Genomic DNA, 25106 nt, shown 5'->3' on the forward strand with positions numbered 1-25106 from the left:
TATAAATATACTTTTAATAATATTGCGGGTTTGACGGTTCATGGACCATGGGTGCTCACCCCGTCCTTGTTCTGTCTCGTCCCAATTTCTATCAAAAAATAAATATACTTTTAATAACATAATTTAATTTTTTTGTGTTACCTACTTATTATTGTATTTTCTAAAAATATACATATATATTTTCTTCACATAAATATATCTAATAATGATTACATATTATAGATCATTTTTTATGAAAAACTTAGTTTTACGAGTAGTTTGAGAAAATAAACAAAAATAACGGGTACAATTTGAATGTAAATAAGTTCACTTCACTATAATGCGTGGAATTTTTTTTATTTGACTTGATAATTAACTAAGAAAATTATACTATGCAATGATATTTTTGACAAAAAAATATAATTTATACGTTTTTTTAAATCAAATATAATTTATACTTAAAAACAATATTAATGAAAAAAATAGTTAAACCAACCATATTTAACAATTACACAATGCTAGTTCTTTTACCATTTTTTTTAACATGCTTTAAAAATAAAATGTAATTTAATATTTAGTGTAATATAAAAATAAAATTTCATAAAAAAAAATCAAAAAATAACTTAATATTTGCGCCCAAATGTTGAAGCAGGGAAGAATTACATTCCCCAAATATTGAAATTGAAAACCCTATTTCCCCTTTTTCCACCGCCTCCTTTATCCCGCTTGTTTTCTAATTTTCCCATTTTCATTTCCCGCTTCACTTTCTCCCTTCCCCCTTTCTACTTGCCCTCTTCTCCGTCTTTCAATTAGTCCAACAAAATCCCGAATTCCCCATTCATATTCTCTTCTCAGATGACCCACCTGCCTTGACTGCACCACCGTTACCACCACTTGGGTTCATCGGCTCCCTCCTCCTTGTTGGCTAGCCCCCGCTCGCTTTCCTTTTTTTGAGGCTTCCCGCAACACAATCACAACTGTAGTCCCTGGTCGACCTTTATTGAAGCCATTAGCCATTTCAAGCTCGATCCCTCCTCTCTCCGTTAAGATAGCCGAGTCAATTTCATTCATGTAAGTACGAACCCTAATTTTATGGAATTGAAACTTTAAATGGGATTTTGAGATGAAATATGGAATGCTGGGTGATTCGAGTAAACATATGCCTAAGAAACAATTGTTGTTACCTTGATTTGTGTTTTCATCTACTCTATAGTCGGTCTCCAACCCGAATCCAGTTTTCATTATATTTCATTAATTTGATGCGTTGTAGTTAGGAAGTTCTAAGAATTGCATTTATACTATCAATTCGATGCATTTAAAGTTTCAAAATGGTTATTTTGTATTGTCTTTTATTTTTAAAGTTTCTACATGGTAATCTCTGTGGTATGTATGCTGTTTTTTAGATAGTGCATTGTTTGAATTTTCAATTGGGATGCAATTTTTGATCTTTGGTTAATCAATGTCTAGTTACTATATTTGGGCAACTGTGGAGACTTGAGCCCTTACCTGTAGAGAAGAAATCAATGTGGAAAAGAGAGATGGAATGGCTTTTCTGTGTTTCTGATCACATTGTTGAATTAATTCCCTCTTGACAAACATTTCCTGATGGAAGTAAGCTTGAGGTAAGCTTAAATTCACAATTAGATAGATATAATTTGTGCAAGTCCTTTGAAAAAACTTAGAATTTTCCTTCTGAATATAGTTAACTCAGCTACTTGGTTGCTTATGATTGTAACTTTTCAGCTTTATTTCAAGATGTTAGTCTGGTATGTAGCCTTTCTGTATTGTCGGGTTGGCCATTTCTGATACGACTACACGTTTTACACTATTGTCATTTTTCTAGAATTTATATCATATAGAACCATATGGAAGATGTATATAACATTACACGATTTTGACACTATAACCCGAAATTGCTACCCTCAGAAAGCTTAACCTGATCAATAGTCTTTTTGCTATTGTTGACAAATTTGGTTCAATTATTGGGAGAGAACTTATTTGGGAAAAGCTAATAGTGTTCTGTATTTGTTAGGTGAGGAGTTGCAGTCGAATGTCAGTTCTTTTCATTAATCTTCCAGCTCTGAGTAAATTGGATAATATGCTTCTGGTAAGATTTAGAATTTGATTGTTTGTCTATTGACATTTTCAAATCGAGTGATCATTCATTCTGACAGGGTTGCTCTTCTTTGATTTTCAATTGACATGATGTGTTGGAGAGTTTCACATATACAAAATTTTGGTATGTTGATCAAGGGATTGCAGGCCCAGAAGCGGATGGTTCAACCTCATTCTGCAAAGCACTCCAGAGGCAAGACGAGGAATGGTGGCTGCTTGTGCCCCGTATTCCTACTGGTGGCCTTACTGAGAATTCAAGAAAGTAGTTGAACCATACTCATGAATGCACGAATCAAATACTGAAAGCTGCAATGGCAATCAACAACATTGCTTTGTCCGAAATGGATGTTCCTGACTCATACTTGGAGTCACTTCCAATGGTCTGCTTCTTTGAATGTTCGAACACAATTACATATTCATGTTTTTGTTATATGATATTGAGTTCTATTTCTTTGTTTTCAGAATGGGAGAGCTTGCCTAAGGGAGCTCATATACCGCTATTTCTTTGATATATCACTGTTACAATGCATACTGTAACCTAAATTTTTTTCCCTGAATTGCATTGACAAGCGTATTTTACACAGAGTAGCAGTTCGGTCGGAATCCACAAGCAAAGGTCAGCTATGGAGGTTTGTGTCCATTCCCTCTCTCTCTTCCCGACCTCGGCTTTTCTTTGGTTTTTCTAGCGATTTCTGCTCCATTGCTTGGGTTTGAGATGCTTACTGTGTTTCTTTTGTTGGAGATTGGTGTTTTACTGTGATTAATTGTTTTGAGATGCATATGGGTTTGTTTACTGTATTTGTTTGATTTTCTCTTTGTTTATATGCTTCTAGAGATTTCATAATCTTCTTGTTTTTGATTTTATAGTTTCTATCCTAGGGTTTCTGTTTCTCTGCATTTTGGATTGTTGAACTTGTTATAATTATGAGATGAAGAGCAAAACTAAGCTTTGTTTTGAAAATTGGCCTGAGTTGTTTATTTTTCTTTAGATAAGTCTCTCGAACTTTGGAAGGGAAATGTGAAAAGGTCAACATGTTCTATTAGTTTGTTGTATGCTCCTATTATGCAATTTACTTATTAGTTATTTTCTTCTACTTCTAATGTATGAATAGTTACCTGTGTTTTCTTCTTTGCTATCTAGCTTAGTTACCTCACTCTGGAATGCCATTAAATGCATAAAGAGAAGCTGAGAATTTCCTCTCATATTTCATCCTCTTCATTGCTGTTCTAAGCATTGAAGGCTCATCTCCATAGACATTCCCACATCGTCTACAAATTGGAAATCTACAGCTCCTATATTGTTCTCTTCTCCTCCTTCTCCCTCCACTTCTGCTTCCAAATCCATTTCTATTTTCTCTTATTTCTGATTTAAACATGACTCAAAGATGTTTGCCATCACATCAATGGCAGTTAACTAGTACTACTGTTAATGTAATGATCGTTTAAGAAAGCATAATCTACTTGACCATTGAGAAAATCAGAGAATTGGGTATCCGAAAAATCGGTTGCTTCTTCTCTATATTCCTCAATTTGATGCTTTTGTTGCTCCTTAACAGGCAAAGAAGGAGAAGAACAAGATGAAGAAGAGTTATTGTTGTTGTTTCGTGCTTTAAGTCTTGGGAGAAGAAAGAGTTGCAGAAGAAGCTGCAGAAGAAGAAGAAGGCCAGAAGTTGCAGCTTTATCATAAGCTCTTGCTGCTTCTTCTGCAGTATCAAAAGTACCTAACCATACTCTTATTTTCTGTATTGTGTCCCTAATCTCAGCCACCCATCTGCCTGAGGGCCGCCGGACACCGACGAATTGCTTCTGTGGAATCCGTGCTCTCGCCGGAGTCCGCCAAGGACAGCTACCTCGGCTGCTTCTTTGACCATCTCATCCCAACCTAGAGTGAGTTCTTCTGTGGAGGTGTTGTTGTCACTAGTCTTTCTTTTCCTTCCCATGTTTTAGTTTAGTTTAGTTTTTGAGGTGTTAAGGTTGTTATTTCAGTTATGTTTTTGATAGCATTTATTCCAGGAGTTCTATCACCTCTACTTCAAATCTGGAGGTTCTGATCTTCCTAGGATATTTGGGATGATGGCTTCTCTTCTAAATTCAAAGGGTATTCATTCATTTCCTTGTTTCTGCTTTATTTCATCCCCGCTGTTCTATTCTCTTCATCGGTTTATGTATTACTATTGGTCATTTCTTTCAATCTTGCTTGGTTACCGATCTTTCTGTCATCTGGTATCACTCAAATTGGTCTAAGCTAAGTTGTCTTGTTCAACTGGCAATATGTCCACATATTCCATTTTACTTTATTGATTATTATAGATCGACCTCTCATTTATACTTTGGTTCTTTGTCATCAAGGTCCGTAATCAGACCTCATGCTTGGAAACTTATCTGCAGCTTAAATGGACACAGGTGATCCACTTAACCTCATGCTTTTAAGTAATTAATGTTGAAAAAGTAAATAAATGTTGAGGAGGCTTGTACTTGGATAACAAGTGGTATTGAATTTTAGGTTCAATTTGAGTGGCGGCAAGAATACAAGAGCATTGTTCGGTATTTGCTTGGTAAGTTCCACTCTCTAGACTGGCAAATTTCATTGTATCTTTCTTAATTTCATTTATACAATTAATAGCTTAATTATCTTTAGGAGTTTAGAGCTCATTTTTACGGGTATTTATGCAGTGCATGTCTGCCACAACACAAATTACAAAGGGCGAAACAAGGAAGACAAGGTGACTCGATGCTTATCAAATAATTAACAAAGGTTTGGTTTTCTAATTCTGAGTTTTTTGCCTCTTTTCTTGCATGATTATTAGCTGTATTAAATAAGAGAAGAATGAGTCAATGAAGCATAGCTTTTCAATCCTCTGTTTCTGCATGTTTTTACTACTTTTCCCTGTTCCTTAGAGTCAATGTTAATGCCATGACTAAACAAAGGTAATGTGGACTTATGTTATTCATTTTGTGTCTTAAAGTTATGATGGTACACTTGTACTTAAAATCTTTTTTCCTGATGCAGAGAATGCCTTGAGGATTGTAAAGAAGTTGTGCAATCTCTAATTTATGCTGCAATAAGAATTTCTGAGATTCCGGAACTACGAGACCTTCAAAAAGTGTTCACTGAATGATACCAGAACAGTCTCGAACCGTTTACTAATAAGCAGGTGCAATAGATTAGATTAGATTAGATTAGATTAGATTAGATTAGATTAGATTAGATTCTCTAGTCCAATAAAGATTAGTAGTTTCATATTTCATTTGCAGCTGACTTGTTAAATGAAACATGCAGTTTGATGAGAGTTTTGTGCCGGTTTCTGCTACAAAGGGACGAAGCTTGAGCTCCTTGATGAAATAGCAGCAGAATTCAATCTGAATTGGAATTCTAAATTCTTGCAAAATGCTCACTTCACATGTAAGCCTCATTCTCTACGTTCCTTGATGCTTTGTGATACTTCTCTTCAGTAGTGTTTCCGTGTTCATTTCCGTGCAACATAGACTTAGTGTTATTTTTAAGGGATAATGTACCAAAATAGACCTAAGGTTTTCGGGGAAGTACCAATTTAGGCTCAACGTTCAAAATAGCACCAATATACATAATATTGGTGCTATTTTGAACGTTGAGCCTAAATTGGTACTTCCCCAAAAACCTTAGGCCTATTTTGGTACATTATCCCTATTTATAATGCAAAGATTAGTTGGAGGGAGAGATTATTTAGCTAGTGAAGATATGATGGCTGAGGAAGATGGCAGCAAAGAAATTTGAAACCAATTACAAATGGTTAGCTTGATGTATGTAAACATTAATGTTTGCACATAAGGGATTTAATATTCAGATTGTTAATTCACTTTGCAGTTGTAAAAGCAAAATGTAACTTTCTTTTTGTCTGGTTGCTTCTTGTGCTAGTATGTATTTCAGCAACTAAAATATACAATTTCCTATTGATCACACGAGCTTTAGATTTCTGTTTGGCTTCATTTGATAATAATAATTTCTGGATGATTTTTGTGCTGGAAATATAGTAAATCATGTAGCCTTTATTCTGAAAAGTTATTCTTTTATGGTTTAACAAGTCATAACATTGTCTTGTATGGTACATTTTGTCTTGCATTTTACATTTAGGATGTTGAAATACTTTCAATTAATATACATTTGACTGGAATCACAACTATTGCTTTATTTTTCTTATGTGAATAGATGGAATTCATGTAGCTTACCTGCACATGGAATTTCAGTTTTACACCCTTTTACTTCTCAATGAGTGTAAATTGATTTACTATTTACTCTCTCTATATATATATCGAGTTCCCTTCAATCCAAATAAATTAATCAAAACTAGAAAATATTATGTATTATTTGTTGGGATATAAATATTTGCAAAATTGTGAATTTGTAAGGAAAATTTCCCCACAAAAAGCTACATATTATTTGTGGGGATATAAATATCTCCCCACAGTTTTTCTTGTGAATTTGTGGGGATATAAATATTTCCCCACAGAACAGCAGTACGATTAGTGGGGATAACTAATCGCCACAGAAAAAAAAACATTTTGTGGTGACTTGTGAGTTCGCCACAGAAAAGAATACATTTTGTGGCGAACTAGGATTTCGCCACAAATGTGTATCTATTGTGGCGAATTAAATTTTCGCCAAACTTACTTTTAATGTCGCTCTAACAGTGGCGATCATGTGGCGAAATTTTTTTCGCCACAAAAGGGTTTTAGTGGCGAAATTTTGATATTCTGTGGGGAATATTTTCCCCACAATAAATCTGTTTTCTTGTAGTGTTATATGACATAAGATAAAGAATCAGCATTCATTCACTTTAGATAGAATTAAACTATATACTTTAGAGTTTATGAGCAAGTCATTCCCTGCTGCAGCAAAAGTAATGCCAATCTCCCATAACACCAACTGAAAATTAAATGAACTGTTGATAGAAAGATAAATTTAACAGAAATAAAAAAGGGGGAAAATCTGTTATTATCCAATAGGCTGATTACTAATTTCTGGCTTAGGTCATTCATAATCCCTTGTATCAATTTTGTAAATTATACTTAATTAAGACTGAATTAATTGATAAAAGTGTTTTAATAGATAATGTAAAAGATATATAAAACTTAAATTAACATACATCTGTAGAATAATTTCATGTCTTTTTATGGAATATCCACCAATGCATCGTAGTGGCTTCTGATGGAGTTAACATGCTCAATAAAAAAAATGTCTTAGCGGTAATATGGCCTTGAAAATAGACATCACAAAGGCTTTCGATACAACTGGATTGGGCTTTTCTACTTGAAGTGCTTGAGGCCTTTGGGTTCTCTCTTCCTTTTCGGGATTGGATACGAAGCATTCTAGCATCTGTCGAATCTCAATTATGACTAATTCTGTCACTCATAGCTACTTCTCATGCTCTTATAGGGTAAGACTATCTCCTATCTTGTTTAGTATTTCTGAAGGCTACCTCATTAGGCTCCTCTCTTCCCTAGTTGATTAAGGACTATTGATCCCCATGGCTTATTCAGGCACATACATGTTCTCTACTCATCTTCTGTATGCGGATGACATCCTTCTATTCTGCAAACCCTCCCTCAGTAATGCCAGACTTTTATATCCAATCCTTCCAAAGTATGGTTTAATGTCAGGTCAGATAGTTAATTGGCAGAAATCGGAAATATTATTTGGCCAATCGATCACGCCACGTCGTCGATTGCAACTTGCTTTAGTAACAAAAATACAGATTGGGTCCTTACCGTTCAACTATCTTGGTGTCCTTCTCTTGAGGGGAGCCCTAAAATCTTCTTATCTTTGCTGCCTTCGGATAAAATATCCAACACATTATCCAAATGGAAGGGACATAAACTCTCTACGGCGGGCATGTTGACCATGGTTAAGGTTGTTATCACTGGGGCCTTAATTCACTAGTTTATTGTTTATAAAATGGCCAGCGAGCCTTCTCAAACGCCTTAACACGCACATGAGGAATTTTATCTGGTATGGTTCTATCTATGAGCATAAATTGGTGGCTCCCCTTGGAGAGATTGTGTGAAATCGCTCACGGAGGGAGGTTTAGGTGTTAAACGGTTGCATACTTTCAACTTGGCATTATCGGGCAAGCTGGCTTGGGGTTAATTTGTTGCAGCTCCCTAGGGAGTCGCCTACTTTAGTCTCGGTTCATTGGACTGTCAGGTCTATCTAGAACAATGACAAATTCATCCGTTTCGTGCTCGGTTAAACTGGCCTATGGTCTTTTGCAGAAACATTCCTTCTAGCGGATTGGTAGGACCTCCAGACTCAATTTCTGAACTTCAAAATGGATTAATCCATGAGTTTTTATACAAACACAATTAGCGCCTACCCGCAATCTTGTGGAGGGGGTGAATGATTTTCTGCATGGATCGAATTGGATAAACCTACCTCCACTACCGCAACACTTGATTCAATCAATTGATTTGTTTCTCAAAGCGGAGAGGAGTTAGATCTGTGCATATGGAAGACTGTTGAGAACGGCATTGTCACGGTGCAGTTATTCTATCAGTGGTTGCAGACACCGCCGGTTAGGCCTGATTTTTTCCTATTCATTTTGTAGGTCTTGATTCCGCCATTGAGGTCTCTCGCGCTGGTGAGCTTTCAAAGGCTATTTACCAACCCATGACTTGCTTTGTCAACACGGTATTACTATTTTCTTCCACTACTACTTCTGTCAGTGCCAAAATGAATCTATCCAGCACTTTTTTAGGGAGTGTGAATTTGGTAGACAAATTTGGTTGAGCATTGGATTATTGTTCAGGTGGAGGATGGAATTGAACATGAACTTTGTTGATTTCTTGCAGCATGCAGCAATGCAACGTTTCAGTGCTCAAATTTATTCACTGTGGATCAGTGCGTTGGTTCAGGGAGTTTGGGTAATTTGGTTAGCTAGAAATGATTTCATATTCGAGAACGTTGCCCCTTACATTCACCGCTCGCTCCGTCTTTTATGGTCATAGATTCAGAGAGCTAATCATCCATAGAAGGCTGCAGTCATGTCTACATCATGCCTTGAGGATACTAACGGTCTGTTGGGAAGCCCCACCTCGGGATTGGATCAAAGTAAACATAGATGCATCAGCCACTTCATGCTCGGGAGGTTGCATATGGGTCTTTAGGAAGCTGCATTGTCGGATCCTTTGCTTTTCCCTCGTCATTTACTTTCGCACACTTAGCGGAACTAGAGGCTGCTTTGCACGTGGTTAAATTAGCTCATTCCAAAGGTTGGATGTCAGTTTGGCTAGAAAGCGACTTAACATACGTCGTCTCATTGCTCAGGTCGCGCAAAGGGAAATTTCCATGGCAAAACTTTGAAAATTTGGGAAGTTTTCTCACTTTCACAACATTAATGCATCTCGTAGTTTCGCATGTCTACCGTGAAGGCAACATGGTCGGGGATGCACTCGCTAACTTGGTTCGGATTAGCACTACGGCTTCCTGGTGGGACTCCTATCCGAGTTCTTTTAACGGTTTAGTTAGTGAAAATTGTTTAGGCCGTTTGACGTATCATTTTTCATAATCTTTCTGTTTTCACACTTTTTATTTTGTTCTCCATTTATATATGAATTGAGCTCGGATAAAGGGTTCCATGGGGGTGCTAACCTGGTTGGGATGTCTGATAGCCCCGTCTCCTTCGCCACTTTTAATTAAGAAATTAGGTAAATAAAAAGGCAAACAATGAAAGGATAGAATAAAATCAAAAGCAAATGGTGATAGTGCATCTTTTTGTTGAGGTGGATCCAAAAGTAAATCATTAGGTACTAAATTTTTGATGACTAGTGGAGAATTTCCGACAGGTTTCCGTCTCTGTGGGGGCATCGTTGGGTTCGACGAGGGGAAGCTCCGATGCCAAAGTCAGTATAGAAGAACAAGAGAGCAAACTGAATTGACAAAGGGTAAGTGAATGTGTACCTTGATAGCTTGTGATGCAAGCTATATATAGTAGTGAAGTTGTAACCATTAGTAACTAGAAAGTCTCCATTAATGTTCCATTAAAGGCGGTTACTGGTTTCCTTTAATTATGCCGGTTAGCTTATTGATAGCTTATTAATGGTCTTTATTGCGGGATAGGCTCAGCTGTTTCAATAGCGGATTGAATGGTTATGGAGATTCACCTCACAGGTTCGCCCGCGGATCTCTTGTGGTGAGGTGTTGGTGATCCGCCTGTTGGATCCCTTTGCTCAATACGCCGTGATACTCCGGTATCAGGTGATCAACACATGGCGTCATAGGCGAATATCCCTTTTGATCATTGGGATAATATCTCAATGTTATCAGAAGCCCCCCTAAAGTTCCTTTAAAGTCCTTTAGGGCTTTTGAGCTTTTTCGCGTGCCGTCATGATTACCTGCATTAATGGTCACTCTTTTCGATGCCAACTGATGGGTGACACGTGTTGTGGGCGCGCCGCTCGAGAAAAGAGAAAACGCCTTCTTCCTTCCTCTCTTTCTCTTCCATTTTTCTTTGCGCTTTCTTTGCCCAGAGTTTTTCCCGGAGTTTCAGAGTCCTCCAAGCTTTTACTTTCATGTAAGTTCATCTTTTTTCATTCTATTTTTTTTGAATGTTTAGGAGCTCTTCTTCATCCTCCGAATCGACCTTCGAACTTTTTAATTTGACCTCTTCCTCTGAAATCGTAGTTAGCTGGACTACTTCTTCATCGGAAAATTCCTATTCCTCCGAAGATACAGTTAGCTCTAATTTAGCTGAGTTGCGTAACTCGGCGCGAAATAGTGGTCGAACTCGCTCAAGTAGAATTCGAAACCTTTCCGTCCCCGTTACTGGTACTGCTCCGGCAATAGATTTTAGGCGATTTTCCGGGATGGTGTCTTCTTCTTCTACCCCGTCTAGGAAAAAGTCGCATCGTACGGAGTCTACTCCATCTCGCATGAGCGCCGCGGATCTAGCGGATCTGGTGAGTCGCTTTCCGTGGATAAATAATTATGAGACCCAGTTGGCGGCTGCCCATCAATGACCTGCCTGTCCGCCAAGCGGATATCTATCTGTATATAGTAGTCATGTAGAAAGAGGGTTCCGACTTCCTCTTCCAAAGATGATGGCGGACATCCTTGCTTACTTTGACATCACTGCCAGCCAATTACATCCAAATGGCTGGTTAGATCTGGTTTTAGATTGTTACTTAGCTTCAAACTTAGGGGTAGTGTGCACCCCTCGTGTCTTTCGATCGTTTCATAAACCGTCAAAGCGAAAGTCTGAGTCTTTCCTCACTTTTGCAAAGTTTCGAACATATTCGCCGTTTAGCGGTAAGATGTCCAACGTCCATCTTTGGGACGAAAAATTCTTCTATGTAAAGATAAAAAAGGGTGAGTCTTTAGGCTTTCCATCATTCTGGAATGCCAAACCTCTGCATATGGCGGGAAACATGCGCATATTGACAGATAGTGATGAGGTAGTGGCGGATGCTTGGACATACGCTGACGCCTTGGACTTCATGATGAATGACATTCCTTTGATTCGCCAAGAAGGGGACAAGTTCATTTACTCAAAGTTTGCACAATTTGATCAAGGTAACTTTGTTTTTTCCTTGAACCTTGATTACCTTATTGTTCTCTTTGTCAGGGGTTTATCTAAGGCCAATCACGCTCTTATAGAGATGCGCAAGAAACTGAAGGAGGATGAGGCTCGAAAGAAAGGGCAGGCAACGGATCCCCAAAAGAGTGCAGGGAAACGTTCTGCTGATAAAATGGCCGATCCGCCTCTGAAGAAGAGGAAGCCTACCGCTTCTGGCAGACAAAAGTTTATGGTGGATGCCATGAAATCCGCAATGCCCTTGGCAGAGAAGGAACAAGTAAACTGTTTTGACCTTTTCCTTTTTGCCGTATTTTGAATATAAGTTCTAACCTTCCCATTTTTATGCAGTTGGCAAAGCCTGACCTGGGTGGTTATTGGTTCGCCAAACATGGTATCAAGGGATCTTTGGAGAATGAGTCTGTCATCAATGACCTGGACGAGGCTCTTGGTCAGTTGGGCGAGGTGCAAAAGAGCCAGAACCAGATCCCAGGATCAGCCCATGTTCAAATGGGAAAAACGGAGCTTCTAACAGTAAGTTCCCTCTGTCCTTTTGCTATTTTTGGATGAATGAGTGATCTCCTTTGGGGAGAGTTTTACTATTGTTCTTTCGTTTGAATGGACCGTTTGTATTGACAGATGTACACTCGTTTGCGTGCCATGGAGGCGGAGCTCCTTCAAGGTGTGGCGGATAAGGCCACTATAGAAAAGTTGGAGAAAGAAGTTGCTGATGCTAACGCGAATGCCGCGTCCGCCATTGCCCTCAAGGATGCCGAGATCCAGAAGCTGAAGGAAAAGATCGAAGCAGATGCTAAGGAGCATGAGGATGCTTTAGCAGACGCTGAATTCATGGCAGGGGAGCAAGCTTTCTTTTATGGCGAATGGATCATGGCGTATGTCCAACTGGCGTATCCTGAGATTGATTTTACAGATCCGGAGTTCGCCATTCCCGACCCAGATGTCGTCCTCAAATATCGCAAAATCCCGGACGTCAAGGATTACATCCGTGATCACGTTCGAAAATGGATGAAGGGATCCACCGAAGAAAGCAAACCCCTGGCCAACCTTAAACCCGTGGACCTCGATGAAATGCCCTCGAAGACAAGTGACCAGAGTGAGGAGCTAGTAACCAATAGCACTATTCCTCTAGGAGGAATTATCTCTGTTGAGCATGAAGCCCCACTGGAGGGCGTATCTGGTGTTGTAGAGAAGGAAGCCCCTTTGGAGGGCGCATCGGGGAAAACAAATGCTAAGGAGGATGCTCCTATTAATGTGTAGCTTTGTTTGTAAAACTTAAGTACAATTTGTTAATCCTTGCTATTATTTATTTTACTTCTAAGATTTGTTTTGAAGTAGGTGGCCAGCCGTACTCCATTTTGTGAACATTTGTGAAGGTTTGAAGTTGTTTTATTCCTTTAGAGGAAGTTAAGCTGCCTTAGCGATCGTCTTGCTACCTATCTTTGAGGTGAATCGATCCGCCCTTAGGACTTGTGAACCATTCTTTGGTAAGGATGTAAGAGAGTGTAAAGGTCTCGCGTCCGAGAGATGTTTTAACTCTATCTCTAATGGTGGTCATTTAAGAATTGATCCGCCCATGAGATTGACCTCCTATCTTTGAGGAGAAAAAGTAGCTATGTGATAGCAATACTTTTTGGTGTGGGAAGCGTTGGGTGCCCCCCTTCTTTTTTAGACTGTAATATTTATATTGTTGCAAGAAAATACTTAAAAATAATATTGACAATAGAACAATTGCTTTTCATTGATGGGAGATACGCTTTTTTACAGCAAGCGGGTCTTGTATGTGAGCCTCATTAAAACCTTTAATAAGAAAAACCTCATGGGAAAAAAGCTTACTAAAGGGAAAAGAGTACTCAAGACCTTGTTTACATTCTATTTTCTGGCGAAATATTTGCGGAGATTTTGGAGATTCCATGTACGCGGTAGTGTATTTCCCTCCATGTCTTGAATTTTAAATGTGGCGAACCCAATCTTGTCCACTATTCGATACGGAACTGTCCAGGAGAGTCCTAGCTTCCCCTTTCCTTCTTTAGATTGGATTTTGTCTGCCTTGCGGAGCACGAGGTCTCCCACATTCAAGTCTACAAGCTTGGCATTTTTGTCCTGATAAGCTGCGATCCGCTGCTTGTATGCCGCCATGCGTACATGTGCCTTTTCTCGCCTTTCTTCCACTTGATCAAGACTTTCTTTCAGTCTTTGACTGTTTTCATCCTCGCAATAGAATGCAACTCTGTCACTTGGGACCTGTATTTCGACTGGGATTACAGCTTCCACGCCATGAGAGAGGGCGAATGGCATTTTGCCTGTAGCCGTTCTGGGAGTAGTGCGATACGCCCATAGGACGCTCATTAATTGATCCGCCCATTTCTTGTCATGCTCCCCCAATCTCTTCTTTATTCCCTTTACGATCGTCCGATTTGTGACTTCAGTCATACCGTTGGATTGAGGATAGTAAACGGAGGCGAATCTGTTCTGAATGCCCAATTGTGCATAGAAAGTTTTGAACTCTCCACAGTTGAATTGCGTTCCATTGTCAGTGATAATTGTGTGGGGAACTCCATACCTTCCCATGATATTGTCTTTGACGAACTCCACCATTCGTTCAGCATTGATGGAGGAGACAGCCTCAGCCTCTACCCATTTGGTGAAATGATCCACAGCCACGACGACATACTTCCTCTATCTTCTGGTAGGAGGGAAGGGTCCAACTATGTCGATTCCCCAGACCGCAAAGGGTCGACCTTCGATGATGGGCCTTTGAAGATGCTTTGCAGTGTGCGATTCATTTGCGTGAATCTGACAATTATGGCAAGACTCACAAACTTTTGGGCATCGAGTTCTACTGTAGGCCAATAAAATCCGGCTAACCTGGATTTCTTCAAAATGGAGGCAGATGCCTCACGAGCTCCACACGCACCCTCATGCAACTCTCGGAGGATTTGTTGTCCCTCTTCTGGCACGATGCACTTCAGCCAGGGGTGGCTAAAAGACTTCCTGTATAGGCAATCATTTACCATGGAGAAATATGCCGCCTTTCTTACTATCCGCCGAGCTTCTTCCTTGTCCAAAGGCAATGCTCCATCTGTTAGATAATGGCGAATTGTCAATCGCCAATCGTTCTCCACAGGCATGAGTATGGATACTATCTCCGAGGCGAATGTCGGGGCTGTTTTAACCTCAAACGGGCATTGTACATCCGCCCAATGCTCTTTGCTTGAAGCCATTTTGGCTAGGTGATCCGCTTCTGCGTTGGATCCTCGGGGCACATGGATTAATTCCCATTTAGTGTCTTTGGCTTCGAGGTGATTTAGCAGTTTCTTAACTTCTTCAACATATTTGGCAAGAATATCATCTTTGACCTCGAAATTTTTGATCACCTGGTTCACCATCAGTTTGGAATCGCTGTAGATCACGATCCGCTCGGGAGTGATCTCCTTTAACAGGCGTAGTCCCAATATCAAGGCCTCATATTGAGCTGCGTTGTTGGTTGCGAGGAAATCCAATTTTGCGGCATAGTGTAGCTTTATATATTGGGGACCTTTGATCACGATTCCTATACCTGCGCCTTCTGCCGAGGAAGCCCCATCGGTGTACATCGTCCATTCCTCGACTTTAGCCTTGGGAAGATTCACTCCCTCTTCGGTGAATTCATTCACAAAGTCTGCCAAGACTTGGCTTTTCAGGGCTGATCGGCTTTCATAACGAACATCGAACTCGCCTAGGCGGATTGCCCATTCCATCAACCTTCCTAAAATTTCTGGCTTTTGCAATACTTTCCTCATTGGTATACTTGTACGAACTATGACAGTATGAGCTTGAAAATAAGGCCTGAGGTGTATGGAGGTGGTGACGACGGCCAGTGCCATTTTATCCAGCTTGGAATATCGGGTATCAGCATCTTTTAATACCTTTCTCACGTAATAGATAGGATATTGTTGGACCTCTTCTTCCCTTATCATGACTGTGCAAACGGCCTTATCTGTAACTGAAACATACATATAGAGATTCTCACCTTTCAATGGGCGACTCATAAGGGGTGGTTCTGTGAGAAACCATTTGATCCCCTGGAAGGCTTTCTCGCAATCCTCACTCCATTCAAACGCCTTTTGCTTCTTGATTACTTCATAAAAGGGTTGGCACCATCGGGCTGAACATGAGATGAACCTGCCCAAGGCTACGATACGCCCATTAAGACGTTGCACTTCCCTAATATTCTGTGGCGCTTTCATCTCCAAAACTTCTTTGATTTTATCAGGGTTTGGGCTCACTCCCTTTTGGCTAATCATGAATCCCAAGAACTTTCCATATGTTGCCCCAAAGGTACATTTCTCCGGGTTCAACTTAATGTTGTGATGTCGGAGTACGCCCAGTACCTCCTTTATGTCATCCGCATGCTTCTCTACAGTGGTACTTTTGATGATCATATCATCCACATAGACAGAAAAGTTATCACCTTTGCTTCCGTCGAATATTTTGTTCATCATTCGTTGATAGGTTGCACCCGCGTTTTTAAGCCCAAAGGGCATGACTTTGAAGCAATAGGTGGCTTGGTGAGTTACGAATGAAGTTTTGATTCTATCCGAAGGCTCCATTGGGATCTGGTGATAACTCGACTTCACGTCAGTGAAAGAGTACATGGCGTGTCCCGCGGTCCCATCTACTAGGATATCAATACATGGTAGGGGATAGTTGTCTTTGGGACAAGCTTTGTTAAGATCTGTGAAGTCAATACACATGTGGTATGATCCGTCTGCTTTTTTGACTAGAACCACATTCGCCAGCCACTGTGTATAAAGTACCTATTCGATGGAGTCCGCCCGTTTAAGCTTGGCGATCTCTTCTTCTATCACCTTCTGCCTTTCAGGGCCATGGTTTCTCCGTTTTTGCGCCACTGGTATCGCATCCTTGTCGATATTGAGTTTGTGAGTGATCACATCTGGACTAATCCCCGAAAGAATCTCATCCTTCCACGCAAAAACATCTTCTGATTCATGGAGAACCTTTGTGATAGCTTCTTTTATTTCTCCTTTTAGCCCTTTAGCCATTCGTACCTGCTTTTCATCCGCCATGAGGTACATCTCTGTTTCACCCAAGGCCATTGTGACAAGTTCTTCCTCGTCTTCATCTTTTGACTAGGGGCGAATCATTAACGATGCCGAATACGTTTCCTGAGCCACTTTTTGGCTTCTTCTGATCATTACACCTCCCTTGGCCGTGGGGATGTAAAGAGTTAAGTGGCGTATGGAGATAAGAGCTGCTGCCTCGAAGATAAAGGGTCGCCCAAGGATGATATTGTAAGCTAGCTGGCCATCCAGGATAGAGAATTCCAGATCGCCGTTCCAGATTTGATCTTCATCTGCTAACTCACAGTCTAACGTTACCTGGCCCTTTGTTTGGATGGTGTGCCCTGTTACTCCCAGGATGTCCACTATGGTGGTTTCCACTTGGACTGGGTCGACCATAAGCTTGGCAAATGCTCCTCTTGTGATGACATTGCACGAACTCCCTGTATCGATCATCACTCTTTTCATTTCCCAGCCTTCCACCATCATAGTAACGACCATAGCGTCCGCATGAGGAGAAATCTCCGGGCCGACATCTGCAAAAGGGCGATTAAGTGATGCCCTGTCTAGAGCGGTGGTTTTTGCCTTTTTCAACACAGGTTGGTACCCAGGTCCGCCTGCTATGACATTGATGGTCCCTTTTGCCTTCTTCTTCTTATCATCTCTGGATCTATCACCATCTCCCTTCTTGCCATCATTTTGGACGAACCGGTCCAACTTTCCTCTTTCGATAAGCCTTTCTATCTCTCTGGCTAACTCCCATCATGCGTCTGTATCATGGCCATTTTTCCTGTGGTATTTGCAATAATTTTTGGGATTTTTCCCAGTGTTGGTGTACTCCCCCCCTTTTGGTTCGGTATGAAATGCTCCACTTGTGCTGGCTATTCTCAATCCACATTAGCACTTCGCTTTTAGAAGCATTGAGTGGTGTAAAAGACGACACAAATGCCGATTTGTTCTTAGAGCCCTTTCGCCGGCTTCTAGAGGATGAATCCTGGTGCTTGTCCTTCTCTCTATCTCGATGGCGAGATTCGCCTTTGTCCTTCCTAGGCGGAGACAGTGACTCTCGGCGAATGTCATCTACCTCCATAAAGTCCTTGCATATTTCGATTAATTCTGCCATATCTCGGGGCTTCTTCCGAATTAAATCTTCTTGCAAGCTTTTGCACGTGGTGTTTTTCACTAGAGCTTCTACTGCCATGGAGACATCCACATCGACAATTTGTATACACAATTTATTGAAATTGTCGACATATTCTCGGAGGGTTTCATTCGTCTTCTGCTTCAACTCAAAAAGCTTTCGTGATTTGACCACTGGAGGAATACATCCGGCGAATTTAGCACAAAACTCCCTACTCAATTGATCCCAGCTGTCGATTGATCTTAGAGGTAAAGATTGGAACCAATCATAAGCGGGGCCTCCTAGGGTGGTGATAAACATCCGGCATAAGACCGCCTCAGTTGCACGGTTAAGGGTGAGCAACATTCGATACTTTCTTGCATGGGCCTCCGGGTTGTCCGTACCCATGTAAAAGGGTATATTAGGTATTTTAAAATGCCTCTCCGTTTCTTCAGCTTCGATCCATGCTGTAAAGGGCGAATCACGATTAGTGAATGGATTACGTCGGGCATTCTCTTCATTAATGCGGAGCACTGCAGCTCTAACACGATCATCAAAATTTTCTAGACCCGCCCTGGGGCGTCCTCTTCATGGCGATCTACTCGGAGAAGATGAAGAGCTGGAGCCGGACGACGGATCTGATGGTGAACGCCCACCTCCACCACCCTGTCCTCCAAGAGGAGCTTGGTCATTATCACCTCCGTGGTCACCTGAAGGAACGTGTCTATCCTCTCCTTGGTTACGTGGCGGCGGCGGCCTATCTGGACTCGGAGTCTCTACTGGCCTATTGCTTTGTCTACGACCAGTAGATGGGGGTGATCTACCCCTATAGGACGATCTCTGTCTCGGGGGCGAAGGTGATTTCGACCGTCTACTTTTCCCCTTTCTCCGCTTTTTGTGCCTTCGACCCTCTGATCCGCCCTCAGGGAGACTTGACCGCCGGCGACTTGGGATACCTGATCCGCCCAGATTTATCCCCTGGCCTGCGGATCCTCCAGGGAGAGTTTGGTTATCCCTTCGACTTCCTCCTGCGACATCAGGAAATAATTCCCGAATGATTGGCCGTTCACCAAGCGGTAATGTGGTGGTCACCAAGGAGTCCGTAGTGTGAACTTGGAGAAATGAAGAGTTATGGGCATTAGATTCTATAGCCGCCTGTGGCCACTGAGATACCGTAGATGTGGGTGCCATGCTCCAAAGCGGAGGAATGATCATAAATGACCGTAAGCGATTACCCATCTCAGGTCCAAACTCTCTTCCTATTGCTTCCGCACATATGTTGATGAACGCGTCCGGCGCCACACTCCCTTCAGCTTGCATCGTAGGAGCACTTGAATCAACGCGACCAGCACTGGTTACAGGTTGGCTTGATGGTGTTACCAATGGTGTCTCAACCCCCGAGGTGGGGTTCTGTTCTTCATTCGTCATATCTTTTTAACGTGAACGAAAACCCTTTATTTGATTAAGAGTTCCACGATCACCGCACCAATTGATGACTAGTGGAGAATTTCCGACAGGTTTCCGTCCCTGTGGGGGCGTCGTTGGGTTCGACGAGGGGAAGCTCCGATGCCAAAGTCAGTATAGAAGAACAAGAGAGCAAACTGAATTGACAAAGGGTAAGTGAATGTGTACCTTGATAGCTTATGATGCAAGCTATATATAGTAGTGAAGTTGTAACCATTAGTAACTAGAAAGTCTCCATTAATGCTCCATTAATGGCGGTTACTGGTTTTCTTTAAGTATGCCGGTTAGCTTATTGATAGCTTATTAATGGTCTTTATTGCGGGATAGGCTCAGCTGTTTCAATAGCGGATTGAATGGTTATGGAGATTCGCCTCACAGGTTCGCCCGCGGATCTTTTGTGGTGAGGTGTTGGTGATCCGCCTGTCGGATCCCTTTGCTCAATACACCGTGATACTCCGGTATCAGGTGATCAACACGTGGCGTCATAAGCGAATATCCCTTTTGATCCTTGGGATAATATCTCAATGTTATCAATTTTAATTTTGTTTTTTTAGATATTTAAATATGATATGCATGCTTGTTTAATTTTCAATTAATATGTTTGCTTAAATTTATTTCACTAGTTCATCTCAAATGATAATATCTAGCTTCAATTACCCTCATTATGCATAATTAATGTAAAGTAGTCATCTATGCAATTGACATTCACTCTTTCGAATCCGATAATATAATTTGTTTATTTTTAGGCTTCCCTTTTTTTCGTTTCCATCTCTTTTAATTCGATTACAAATTTGTTCCTTTTTTAGATCTCCAATGAAAGTAGTCATGATTTACTTCCATTGTTTACGTCTATGCTTCCAAATATTAACTCAAATTCATCTAGATAATTAACATGTTATACTATTTTAACTAAAATACCTATCTTTTGTTATTGTTATTATAACTACTACTATTATTATTACTTTATATACTTTTTTCCCTATAAGGTTTGGAGCTCGTTTGCAAATATTCCTCCTCAAAATTAAGATTGGACGATTAGAGATTAAATGCAATTTTAATTATAGTAGAATGTAATTTCGTAAAATAATTAGCATAATCCAAATTTCAAATTATGCAAACACTAGACTTTAAATAATTTGATTTTTTCGAACCATCTCAATTGTGTTTTGATCAATTATTAAACCTAACAAAGATTATATCCAAACTGAGTTTATCAAAACATATCTAATTAACTTTTCCAGAGACTAATTCTTAACTAGAAATTAATGAAATTAGCTATGTATATGATAGTACATTGGGTAATAGTTTCATTTTTTTTACAACAATGGTAAAAAAAGTACAGCACACTGTATTTTTTATGCCAAATGGAGACTTTCTTTTTACAAGAGAATATCTTTAGGATATCATATACATTGATATTAACAAAACAAAAAGTAACTTTTCAGGATATTGTTGATTTTATATGCCAATTGGAGATTTTCTTTTTACAAAATAATATCTTCGGATATCATATACATGATATTAACCAAAAATAAATTAATTTTCAGGATTTTATTGATTTTGAAAATCAGATTTGGTATGTTTGCAAACAGTAACAGAGTATATAAATATGCATGTATTAGAATATGTTAATTTAAATTTCATCAAATAATTTGAATACCAAAAAGAAAATGAAATGAAACGTCTTCAAATTCTTACCATCCTCATCCTGCTCCTTTTGATGATCACTAAAGGTATATAAACCTTATACTTGTTTGCTATAATTCAAATGCTAGGCATCTTAGCGATTAGCTTTTTTTTTTATTCAAGGAAAATTTGATGGTTTGTTTTGATATTCTAATTGTAATTTTCATCTATTATTATTATTATTTAATATTTATTCAATTTTTGGTTGGTCATTTTCCAAAAAACACCACATATATGCTAAAAATAATAAAAATCAATGTAAGGTTTATTTACCAATTTTTAAAAATCCATTAGTAATTATTTTCTACTAGTTGTTTTATGTTTTTTCTTTCTTTATTGCGTTACATAAAATATTTTTATTTTAGTGAATGAAAGGAGCATTGAAGAAGCAACCCCAACGAAGCTTTGCGTAAGAGTTGAACGTATCCATAAATCTACAGAGAAGGCTTGCATTGATTTGTGGTTGGCTAAATATGGTGGTTCTAGCGGCTACTTTGTTGTTTCTGGATTTTGCAATTGTATTTTTCCATGTGGACATTATTAATGTGTGTTTTATTCTTTTATTAGAAAAAACCATATTTTATATTTATAATAATTATATGAAGCATAAATTATGATTATTATTGTCATTATTATTATTATTACTACTAGAAATAGGCCCGTGCAATGCACGGTTTTCATATTTTCTTAGTTAATTTTTTCAATTAAATATATTATATTGAATAAAATTTATAAAATTATAATGTTTCTCTCCCATTCTAAAAAGACAGTACATGTTTTTATTTAGCCTGCCTTTCATTATAGATCAACATTATTTTATTGACTTAATTTTTTATTTTTTTTTATATTCACTTATTTTATGTACATTGTTATTGCATATTATGGAAATTTTAAGTAGAGATATATAATTCTTCAAAAAAAAAAATAGAGATATAAAACATTCATGTTTAAAAAATTATCCTTATATTTTTTTAAAACTCCATTTAAAAAAACCCACCATATACCGTTAACGTTAAGCCCTATAGTAATCTTTTGGAATTTTTATATAAAAATCATAAATACATATAATATACAATTAAATCATATCAAACTTAATTATAAATATCACTTTTTTATATTATAAATAAAGTATGGTTTTATATATCCTAATTAAAAAATTCTAGACCTCAATTCATAAATCACAAACCTTATAAACTGATGCGGGGCATCTTTCCCTAGGATCGGGTCCGTACGAGGGAAGTCGGAGGAAGGACCAAGCAAGAGCAACAAGCAGGTAAAGAGGAAACAGGGCCACATAACAGCTCAACAGCTCAGGCACGCCCCGCGTACCTTATAGCACGCTCCGCGTACTTGAGTGTCTGATCCGAAGAAGAGTTCAACAGCCAAGGCACGCCCCGCGTGGAATTGGACATGCCCCGCGTAGAGTGGGTACTGATCCAGAGAGGAGCTCAACAGCCAAGGCACGCCCCGCGTGGAATTGGGCACGCCCCGTGTATAATGAGTACTGATCCGGAGAAGAGCTCAACAGCCAAGGCACGCCCCGCGTGCCTTCAGCTTAAGGAACTTGCTCCTTACTCCAGCTTCCTCCTTATTTACAATCCTGCCACTCCTTATTTACACCTTTGCCACTCCCTTATTACAACCATGTCACTCCCTATTTACCAACCATGCCACCCCTTGTTAATTAACCCATTTACCGCTTATCTTTATATTTTATTTAGTTATGTAATTTGCCCTTTATGTAATTTGGCAATTAGGGTTTTTGAGATGATATAAATTCATCTCTTTCTCTTTGTAATGTTTTAACTTTTTATCAATCAAATATTAAACTTCTTCAAGAAGCTTGTTAAGATTTTCACCTTCAACAATGGGGATTTCATATTCCTATGGATTTAATCCATGAAACTTGAGATTCACTCCTTCTAGTTTAGCTAGAGAAGAACATCTTTGTTAGTTTACGATTAAAACTAACACGTCACGAATTCAGATAAAACCGATCTGTATCAGTTGGTATCAGAGCTGATCGTTTTCCTTGAATGGAGACTTCTTTCGACAATGATTCAACCGAGTTATTCACAAGCCTTAAAGGAACGTCATGAAGCCGAGACAATGGAGATGGAGCTCCAATATGCCGAAATGTTGAGAAAGACAAGAGAGAACTTGGAGCAAGAAGAAATGGAAAGACTCCAAAGAAGAACCCGAAATAGCCAGAAGCGACAACGTCGAGCCCAATGGAAAAAGGATGAAGCAACTTCCATTTTGCCTCCTAAGGATTCATCCCAAATCTGTCCTCTATTGCACAAGGAAAAGGTAAATCCAAAGCTTTCAATTCTTGATATGGAAGTTGTGGGTATGCCTACTCTTAGTGAAGATTTGGTTGTTTGTGGTGTTGTTAGTAATTTAAATTCTCATTGTGGAGTTGTTGATAATGAATTTGTGAATGAGGATTTAAATGTATGTGTGGATAAGGAGGAAGGGATGCTTGTGTGTGAGAACATGGGGAAGGTTGAATTTGTGTGTGGTCATAATGAGGAAACCCATGTTGCAAGAGATACTCCCCAAGTGTTTGATGAAATGCCCCTTAGGCATAGCCACATATGTATGCTTACGGACATTAATGATATTTGTCTTCAAGAGGGGGAGAAGGAGTTTGGGCGTATTAATCTCTTTGAGGAGAAAGATGAAATTAGTTTATGTGTGGAGATTGATGGCTATGGTGATAGGAGAGATGTTGGTGGTTCTACCATGTTGGGTTGTAGCATGTCTTTTGAGTCGGACGACTTGGCACGTGAATTAGTTGGTTCGAATTATGAAGAGGAGTGGGAGGAAACGAAAGGTCGTGGGAAAAGACGGATCGTGGATGAAGATGGAAATGAATTTGAATACAACCATAAAGAAGAGGGGTTAGAATAGGAGATTGATGAAGAGGAGAACCAATCCGAGAATGAGCTAGTAAGACATGAGGAGTGTGATTATAATGAAGGCGAATTCGAGGATGAGGTTGAAGAGAGAGAGCACGCTTCCGAAGATAAGATATGTGAGGATGGTGAACTTTGTCATAGTGCATATGAGTTTGATTATGATGAAGATGGTAGAGTTTACCATGGGGAGGATGAACATCGAAGCATTGAGTGGAACCAATATGGTGCCGCTTATGAGGAAGACGAAGATGGGGTCTACTATGATGAGAATGGGCGTCGGCGTGTTGAGTGGGATCGACACGGGGCTCCTTATGAAGATAACGAAGGTAGATTCTATTGTGATGATGAGTTGGAGGAGGTTGAATGGAACTACAACAAAGATATATATGAGTATGATGGAGGTAGGTTCCATCATGATGATGAGTTGGGACATGTAGAATGGAACCAAAACGAAGAAGCTTATGATGATGATGAAGGTCGGTTCCAAGATGAATATGAGTCGGGAAATATTGGGTGGAACCGAAACGAAGATACTTATGAGCATGATGATGGTCGGTTCCGAGATGACTATGAGTCGGAAAATATTGGGTGGGACCGAAATGAAGATGCTTATGATGATGAAGAAAATCGGTTCCAAGATGAGGATGAGGCGAGAAGTGTTGAGTGGAGCCAAGTTGAAGACACCTATGAAGTTGATGATGATGGCAATGAGCACAATGTGTATTTGGTGACTAGGGTACCAATGCCTAGTTGTAATGACCCTAACTTAAATTATATTTATGTATTATTTGGCACTCAATTAAAATACATATTGCATATATATAAATATAAATATATATATTATTTGAGTTAAAGGTTATTTAAAAAAAAATAGTTTGAACAGTATCTTTATTCTTTTAAAATTCAAATTTCTATTCTACCTCTACCACTCCTAAAACCTACCCATATATATAGTTTATAAGAAAGAGAAAAGAGAAAACCCGCCGCCCCTGTCTTTCCTATATTTCTACTGTATCAATTTCATCCCCTTTCCTTCTTGAAGATCCTATTTCATCCAAGCACTTGTGATTGGACTCCATTCTTTTCAATATACAAGTAAGTCCTCCTTAGATTCTAGTTTATTTAAATTATTGTTGGCATCACCATTACTATTTACTACTATTTTAATAATAAATACTTTCTATCTTGCTTTTCA

General features: G+C 39.4%; 2 pseudogenes; one reads left to right on the forward strand and one right to left on the reverse strand.

Annotated features, from left to right (window-relative positions):
• The first annotated feature begins 1307 nt into the window (after positions 1-1307).
• LOC136233721 (rop guanine nucleotide exchange factor 7-like) lies at positions 1308-3770 on the forward strand (annotated as a pseudogene).
• Positions 3112-4034, reverse strand: LOC136233347 (ethylene-responsive transcription factor ERN1-like; annotated as a pseudogene).
• Positions 4035-25106: the final 21072 nt, after the last annotated feature.

Source organism: Euphorbia lathyris, chromosome 6 (genome assembly GCF_963576675.1).
Source record: "Euphorbia lathyris chromosome 6, ddEupLath1.1, whole genome shotgun sequence".
Classification (NCBI taxonomy): domain Eukaryota; kingdom Viridiplantae; phylum Streptophyta; class Magnoliopsida; order Malpighiales; family Euphorbiaceae; genus Euphorbia; species Euphorbia lathyris.